This window comes from Dendropsophus ebraccatus, chromosome 3 (assembly GCF_027789765.1).
Source record: "Dendropsophus ebraccatus isolate aDenEbr1 chromosome 3, aDenEbr1.pat, whole genome shotgun sequence".
In the NCBI taxonomy this organism is placed as follows: Eukaryota; Metazoa; Chordata; class Amphibia; order Anura; family Hylidae; genus Dendropsophus; species Dendropsophus ebraccatus.
Genome location: NC_091456.1, coordinates 61449766 through 61459004, shown reverse-complemented (window position 1 = coordinate 61459004; position 9239 = coordinate 61449766).

Below are 9239 nucleotides of genomic sequence, written 5' to 3'. Positions count from 1 at the left end.
ATTTTTTCTACAGGTGACTAAATGCTTAACTGTATTTCTCTAAGTAACATGCGTGCAAGCATAGACATGTCTGCTACTTACTATGTTAATCCTAGGACAGCCTGTGGCTAACACGTGGAAAGTATTATATCATTCTCTCACTTTCTAATCAGTGTGAAGAAGCTCATTCACACTGCTGTTTTCATAGAAAAGGACTATGATCAGGAGGATTCTCAAGAAAAAGCAATTGCTATACATGCCGAAAAATTTGTAATGGTTATTTTTAGGGAAGCATGCATAAATATTTTACCAGGACAAAACAGCGTGTTATCTTCAGTAGTTATTATACAGTTTCTACTGACAAAAGATTATAGTCACCAAATCAAGGAACTTCATAATATCAGCAAACATGTACTGTACATAGCACAAACTCTTATTTACATATACTGTATCTAACCCAGTCATTAAGGACCCTAAACACATGACGTTTTCAGTAATAGTAATTCCTTAGGTGATAAAATTATGGATAGTACTTCAGGCATCACAACAAGGGTTCTCTGTATGGGGTATTCTCAAATCATGACCTGTTGGGGGTCATTGAGGACTGGGTTTGGGAAACAATTTTCTAAAGAAAATTGTTTCACCAAGCAGTAGTTAGTAGGAATAAGTGAACTTTGAGCACACACGGATTCAACAGAACAGCCTATGTCTGTATCCATGTTTTCCAGACAGCCTTAGGGCTGCATCCTACTTCTTCAGCCACCAGTAATCAAATGGCGTATACTCGGGTTCAAACTAAACTTAGTGAGTATGAGGTTCTCTCATCTCTAGTTGTTACAATACAGTATGTAATTCCTATAGGAATTGTTGTTACTTTCTGAGCCTTTCTTGCTGATTATATTGGCACCTGGAAAAGTCAGAACATACAGTATACAGGCTCTACATAGTCTACATCATCAGTAGCCAAAATGTAGACGTAGGTCTAAAGGATAGGCACAACATTAATAAAGAGCATCTAATAATGAAAATTCTTGCAGTATTATATGTCCTGGAACATTGTATGCCAGCCTTGTTAAAGAATCCTGTGGAAGAGTGCTCAACACTAAGGGGGACAATTACAAAGGCTGCGCCCCTGGCATATGCCAGGGAGAAGGCGCAGATTTGCCCCTTCTCCCTGGTGTATTTCTGCTGTATCCCCCGCTTGCCTGATGGGCGGGCAGGGGGCAAGGCAAGGCGGGGAGGAGGTGTGCACCTCTTAGTAATTCTGGCTGTGGGAAAGGGGTGGGGCCTATACAGTACAGTGTGATACTACATGTCCTGTACTGCTCTTTACCTGGGCCAGGATGAGTTGCTCCTTTAGGCACCAGGTGAGGATGGCTTCATTTTATTTTTTTGGGACCCTGCATGACTTGTGCAGGACCCTGAAGATGTTCCAGTACTCTACATAGAAAGAAATTTACAGTCTCTTGTATTTCTTTCTGACTGTTCTATGTATGGACTTGCTGTATCCATATTAGTTAGCTACTTATTTTCCTTGAAATTTTCATTTTTTTTTTAATTTTTAGGGGATTTAGAACCAATATCCAGTTTTCTATAGAGTTTTGGCTTCAATGTACAATGGTCATCCTGGAACCAATTAATATTGTATGTTGAGGGACCACTGTTTTATAAAAATGAAGTTATATTATTGTAAATTTTCTTCTTTTGCCAGTTTGTGTAAATTTACTTTGGCAGCAATCTGTGCCACGCTTCTGTGTCTAAATGATGGATTACTTACCATTCCAGACTATGTTGTGGATAGACTTCTCCCAGAAGAAGGGGAGGACCAATATACACTTGGGCATCTGAAAACAGTCAATGGTATGTTACATAAATATTTCCCAATAATGATGCCACATAGCCCACTTGACTCAAATTATAGTGAAATTACAGGGCCAGATAGCTTATTAACATACACTACAAAGTTATATAACTTTGTAATGTGTGTTAATTAAGCAGAAAAAGTAAAATGTCAGAGTTCCTCTTTACTTATATGAATTCCAGATATAGTTTTTTTTTCATTAAAGATCTTAGCTATTCTAGAAAAAATATAAATGTTGGAAGGTGAAACAATTTATAATCAACAGATTTAAATTCTATGCCTCTATATAAAATTATTATTGCATTCTTGCATAAATGGTCACCACACTTAACAAATGTTGTATTAATCAATAGCAATAAATCTTTATTAGAGAGCTATTTGACTCTTTCGCCGCTTTATCCCCCCCCCCCCCCCCCCCCCCCCCCCCCCCATCATTCAATACATTTATATAATCCAGACCACTGCTTTTAGAGCAGAGTGGTGGTCGGTAACCTAGGCAATGAGCTGTCAACAGTGGGAGTAAAAGAGCAGCATATCAGGAGAAGGAGGCAAGTTTGCTGGAATATATTCACACAAATATTTAACTTGACGAGCCCTACAGGTTCAGATGTTAGTCAAGATGGGGATACCCCTTTAATACTGTCCTGACAGTACACTTCCCATGTGTACTCTGATTAGAATGTAACATACAAAGTGTCAAAAGTCTGTGACTTGTACAATTCCATATGTCACATGAGAACTTGGAAGCACTTAGCACTAGCCTCTGAAGGTTGTTTACGTTCTAAGTCACTTTCAGAATGTTAATGTCCTGTTAATAGTTCATTAGTTAACAATTACAGAACAACTGAGGTGTCTCTTCACTTTGTCATGAGAACATGGCTAACTAGTTTGGGATTCTTTGTGCATACCTGCATGCTAAAAAGGTTTTATTTTAATGGCTTACAGCTAATTGACCAACGCTAGCATTGTTATATAGAAATTCTGCATATGCTAGTCATGATCCTTGTGTGTTTTATTTATCTGACTTTACTGCATTAATTGTTTGGAGTGCAAGCATCCAGAGATGTATCCAAGGTTTCCAAGGGACTATGGCTATGTTTAGAGGCCATTAATGTACGATCGGTATAAACCTAACCCATCAGCGGAAACATGGGCATTTGTTCTCACTTGAGGGTAGGTGTCTTCTTACTGCTATTCCCGGTACAGCAACATCCATATGAAGATTTTCTCACATGTACAAAAAAAAAAAAAGCACAATGCAGGGCTTATGGCTGGCGTACATGGCTGAAAAGGGTAAAATCTGCCCCTTATCCACAGCTTACGCCATGGCGCAGATTGATAAATCTGCTCCATAGTGTGCACATTGAGCTCGTTTTTCAGTATGTATTGTGGAGTGTAATATGCATAAAAACATGGACTGAAAATATAATGCTGGCTGAAGCATTTCTGCAAGGATAAATTTTTTCTAGTACATTTGCATTTATTAGCATTAGTAGTACAATCTGGATCCTTTTGACTTTGATGTAAAAATAAGAATTATTTCACCTGTTTCATCATGGTTCATTTGGTGTAATTTATTATTGTAGTAGAGACATTTTTTGAATACATTTAAAGGGGTATTCCCATTAACTTTTATTAGGTAACGGGAAATGTAAAAGAAAGCAGTTTTTTAAATGATATGCATTGGCAAAATTGCTTTCTTTTCAACTTTGGCTCCTTTCTCTCACTGTCAGGTTGACTCAGTTGTCTGAAATACAGACCTGGTGGACAGACGCTGGTAAGTATGTTTTTACTTTTACTTTTTCTATGTCTCCCTCTGACATCCCCCATGTCTCCAGGGCTTAGATTTTCTCTGGACACGTGAGTAATGTCATATGGAGACCAGCAGTGCTCCCGAGCTGAGATGAAAACTCTTAGTGACAGCATAGCTATACATTGCATCAGATAATTAATTATTACCCATAAGGACCTTGCAACTATTACTACATTTTTTAAATTTCGAGTTGCGAGATAACATGGCTGCAACTTATTCCCCCCATAAAGAATAACTGGAGCAGATTCTAATCGCTCTAATCGCGCTGAGCTTTCGTTTTTAAGGAAATGTCAAGTCTAAATACAATTTTATCTTCAAAATGCACTGGCATTATATAAAATATAGTATATGTAGTCTCCTGTGGACACTGTAGTACAGTATGCTGAAATATTAATAATGGGTTGGTCACCACTACTGTACCAACCTCTGCTTTTCTGGGAAGGTTTTCAAATAGATTCTGAAATATAGCTTTGGGAATTCATATCCATTAAGCCATAAGAACATGAGCTTGGTCAGGCACTTCAGCACTCAGAGGTCTTATTCTGTCAACTTTATGGATGAGTTGTTGTTGCTCCTAGAGGTTTCCACTTCACAATTGCAGGATTTACACTTGACCGAGACAGCACTAGCAGGGTAGAAATGGGGGGAGAACAGAAATGTAGGAAAGGTGGCATCTCATTGTGGTGATACCTTACAAGTTACTGAGCTGCTGAGTACAACATGATCTACTGGTTATCCTTCTCTATGTAGAGTGAAGAGCTGTAAGAAACTAATAAATGAGTGAACATTAGGAGCAGCCTTGCTATGCCTATGAGGGACATCTTACGGGACACTGAGATTATAATGGAAATAGTTAGAGATGAGTAAATTTGTTTTGCGAGATTTGTGAATATTAGCAAATCTCATTTAAACAAATCGGAATAAAACAGCCTAACCATTTTTGTTACAATAGTGGGACTATTACAGAGTAATGTCTTGTACAACAGCTATTGTTGTGACAGTGGCAAAAATTGGAAAATATAAAATTCTTAAAAAAAAATTTCAATTTTTGTCTGGACAGCAGTGGGTGTTGGTGAATCAGCAGCATAAAATGTATTTTCTCCCAGCAGAGCAGTGGACATTGGTGGATCAACGGCATAAAATCTATAATCTTTTTAATAAACCATTAAATATGCAGAAGTTCCTTAGCTTCTTCCCAGTGCTGAAGATGGCCAGGAAACTTTGCACCCATTTCAGCCACTCCTGCGTTGCACGTAACCCCTCCACCAGATTGAATGCCATTGTGAACTTCCGTAAAATCGGCTCATCTGTGTTAAGGCAACATGTTGGATTGGCTGTACGAACAGACATCAGCGTTCTCCAATTCCTTGTGACGTATTCTAGCAGCTTCACGCTGAACTGCAATTTTGAGGTCACCCATTGGCAGATGAAGTGTGAGATTTTTATGTTTGAGGAAGCTACTCTGTTGGTCAGCCGCAACAACTAAGGTATCAATGACATCAGCCCCCTGCTTCACGTCACGGAGACTGCACTTAGTAACATCATTGCTGAGGGGAGCATTGGTAAGGTCTACCATGTGAACCTGAGCCTAGAGAGGGACAAAATGGTATATGGGCAGGGGTTCCAAAAACCAACGGGTGTCAGCTCTGGCTCAGATCACAACAAACAGCCAGTAGAGGTACCAAATCACAATCCAGTTACAGTTACAGTACTGTAACTAAACATGTGCGTCTGCCATCTCGACCACCAGGTTTAGCAAATTTGTTAATGAATCGCGCAGAATTGGCTTCACTCATCTCTAGAAATAGTCTCTTCTTAGAACTCTTCTTACTTTGCACACTTGCTGAGTGACCACGAGAAGTGTCATAGTATCCTCATTCCTCACCAATGGCTAATTTACAGTAGTGACTAAAGGCACGCATGACACAAAGAGGAGAGCACCTTTATAGTTATGTGTATAAGCACTGGTATGTGTCCTGATAAAAGATTTTATGCAGGCTGTATATTTTTCAAAAATACACAACTTGTACCTAAAACATTCGGTGCTGAGCTTATTGATAGATTCGTTATTTTTAAGGAATATCTTAAAGAAACTTTTGACATGTCATACTGACATATCAGAAGTTTATATTGTGGGGGTCTCAACCAACACACAAGTCTTAGGCAGTCTGTCATTTATGTGTGAATGTGGTTTAGATTTGTAGAACTTATAGGTTGTCCACTCCAGTGTGATGCCAGATCTGAAAGTACAGGAGTCTGATATATTCATGAAATGCAGATACCACCAGCCATATGCTAGATTAGTAGATTTCTGAACTTTTCTTTAATATTTAGGTGGGTGTGAACTTTATTTAAAAAAGAGATGGGAAAATTAGGCTTGGGGGAGTGGGGGGAAGTTGAATATGAGGCTAAAGGGTTGTGAGGCTTTGTTTGCAGACCGTCAAAAAAGTCACTGTTATTTTATAAAGACTGCAGTTATACATATAATAACAGCCATTACTTTAAAATAACGTCTTATATTTGCCATTAAATGACCGCTGTCCAAATAAAATGTAATTTTGATGCCTGAGACAGGCTCAATAAGAAATAAGAATGAGGCTTAGGGGGCATGGATCAGGCTCAGTGGGGTGTGAGAATGAGGCTGAGAGGGAATGGATCAGGCTCAGTGGGATGTGAGAATGAGGCTGAGAGGGAATGGATCAGGCTCAATAAGAAATAAGAATGAGGCTTAGGGGGCATGGATCAGGCTCAGTGGGATGTGAGAATGAGACTGAGGGGGCATGGATCAGGCTTAGTGTGATGTGAAAATGAGGCTGAGGGGCATAAGTCAGGCTCAGTGGGGTGTGAAAATGAGGCTGAGGGGGCATGGATCAGGCTCAGTGGGGTGTGAGAATGAGGCTGAGAGGGAATGGATCAGGCTCAGTGGGATGTGAGAATGAGGCTGAGGGGGCATGAATCAGGCTCAGTGGGGTGTGAGAATGAGGCTTAGGGGGCATGGATCAGGCTCAGTGGGATGTGAGAATGAGGCTGAGAGGCATGGATCAGGCTTAGTGTGATGTGAAAATGAGGCTTAGGGGCATGGATCAGGCTCAGTGGGATGTGAGAATGAGACTGAGGGGGCATGGATCAGGCTTAGTGTGATGTGAAAATGAGGCTGAGGGGCATGGATCAGGCTCAGTGGGATGTGAGAATGAGACTGAGGGGGCATGGATCAGGCTCAGTGGGGTGTGAAAATGAGGCTGAGGGGGCATGAATCAGGCTCAGTGGGGTGTGAGAATGAGGCTGAGAGGGAATGGATCAGGCTCAGTGGGATGTGAGAATGAGGCTGAGGGGGCATGGATCAGGCTCAGTGGGGTGTGAGAATGAGGCTGAGAGGGAATGGATCAGGCTCAGTGGGATGTGAGAATGAGGCTGAGAGGGAATGGATCAGGCTCAGTGGGATGTGAAAATGAGGCTGAGGGGCATGGACAGGGCCGGACTGGGACTTAAAATCAGCCCTGGCACTCAAACCTCAGCAGCCCACATAATATATCCTCCCCAATATATGATAGATAGCAGTGTACATGCTGTAGCAAATTCTGCTCCTTACTCACTTACTTACTCACTACTTCATTAAATATATGAACCCTACCATCAACACATAAAAAACAACATAATCTGCTGTGGATTTGTTGTTGCATATTTATGTATTTCAGCTGCACCAAATCCACAATGTATCTGTGTGGTCCATACCAGGTACAAAGGTGTAGATCCCAGAATACAAATGCGGGGACAGGACCTTTAGTCTAGTATATACTTTTATAATCATCCTTTTCATTACCAGCTAAAGTGTCACAGAGGCGGAGACAAGCCACAGCTGTACCTCCCCCCGTGCCTTCCTGCTCTGACTGATTTACATACACGGCGATGCTGCGGATGTCGCTGTGACACTTGAGCTGGTAATAAAAAGGATGATTATGAAAGGAGTGCTTATAGTGCAATTACGTCCAGTGACTTACAGGAGGTGTCTTCTCTGCATGAATTGCAAGTGACGTTTTTGCTGGATTTGTTCTCTTTTTCTTGCTCGGCTATCATGAAGACTTCTGCGGCCGTGACTCCTCTCTGCAAGATCTACCAGACAAACAATTTAAGATCCGTGCTCCAGCATCATCCCAAAGTGTATTTCTTCACACAGTAACCTTGCTCCCTTTTGACCCCCTTATAAGCAGTTAGGCCCAGTCTGTGTCTCTAAATAGTAGTCCCGCCCTTCTGCACCCCTATATAGTATTAGGTCCCCTCTGTACCCCATATAGTAATAGGAGTCTTCTGTGCTGTGTCTCCATATAGTAATAAAACATTTTCCCCTATAGTAGTAAGGCCCCTTCTGTGCCCCATATACCCTCTCTGTGCTCCAATAGATTACAGGCCTCCTCTCTATCCCCACATAGTATTGGACCACTCTCTGCATGAAGCATAGGCCCCACTGTATTGGACCTCTCTGGGCCTCCGTATAGTATAGCCAAGGCTTTTAATGATATATTAAAAGCTGCATAGCCCAACTAATTTCATTTTGCAAAGAGCGTCATCAGGAAGAAGGCTTATTTCATTTGCTCCCCTGCTTCTGATGACACTTATTTAATTTGCCCCCCTGCTCCTGATGACACTTATTTCATTTGCCCCCTGCTCCTGATTACACTTATTTCATTTGCCCCCCTTCCTCCTGATGACGCTTATCTCATTCGCCCCCCTTCCTCCTGATGACGCTTATGCCATTTGCCCCCCTTCCTCCCGATGACGCTTATGTAATTTGATGACGCTCCTTGAGGAGAGGTTATCCAGAATTAGATAAACATGTCCGCTTTCTCCCAAAAACAGCACCACATTTGTCCTCAGTTTGGGTGCGGTACTGCAGCTTAGATCCAGGGAAGTGAATGGAGCTGAATTGTAATACCACACACAACCTGAGGACAGGGGTGGTGATGTTTTTCTAATCCTGGATAATCCTTTTAATTTTACAGTAATGGTTATAATTAGAGATGAGTGAGCCTGGCCGAGGTTTGGCTTCATACAAACCTGAGCCATCGGCCTTTGAATTCCGCTGTCTTCTCGTTCCTTGCGGCAGGTGGAGATGGCACAAGTCCCGCCTGGAAAACAGAGATACAGACTATGATCTAGGCTGTATTCCTGCTTAAAAATGCAACTTGTGCTATCTCTATGGAGCGGGAAGACAGCGGGATTCAAGGGCCAATGGTTCAGGTTTGTATGAAGCCAAACCTCGGCCAGGCTCACTCATCTCTAATTATCACCTTAAAGTCACTACATGTCTGCATAGGCAGCCATTTTAATATCAAGTTTAATTGAATGCAATAAACTGTAAAGGACCATTTAGGACTTTTTGAGCAGCTACTGTATGGCTTAAAAAAGTGTGTGTGAACATAGCCTGACAAAAGTCCAACACCTCGTACTGGTCTATTATAATTCACAGCTTTACAAGAGATCCATAATGCAAGACACCATTGTTACCAACAAATGCAGTATGTGATGGTGATGGCGTCTTGTATCAGGGATTTACTATAAAGTTGTGAATATTAATTCACTGGAAGAAAG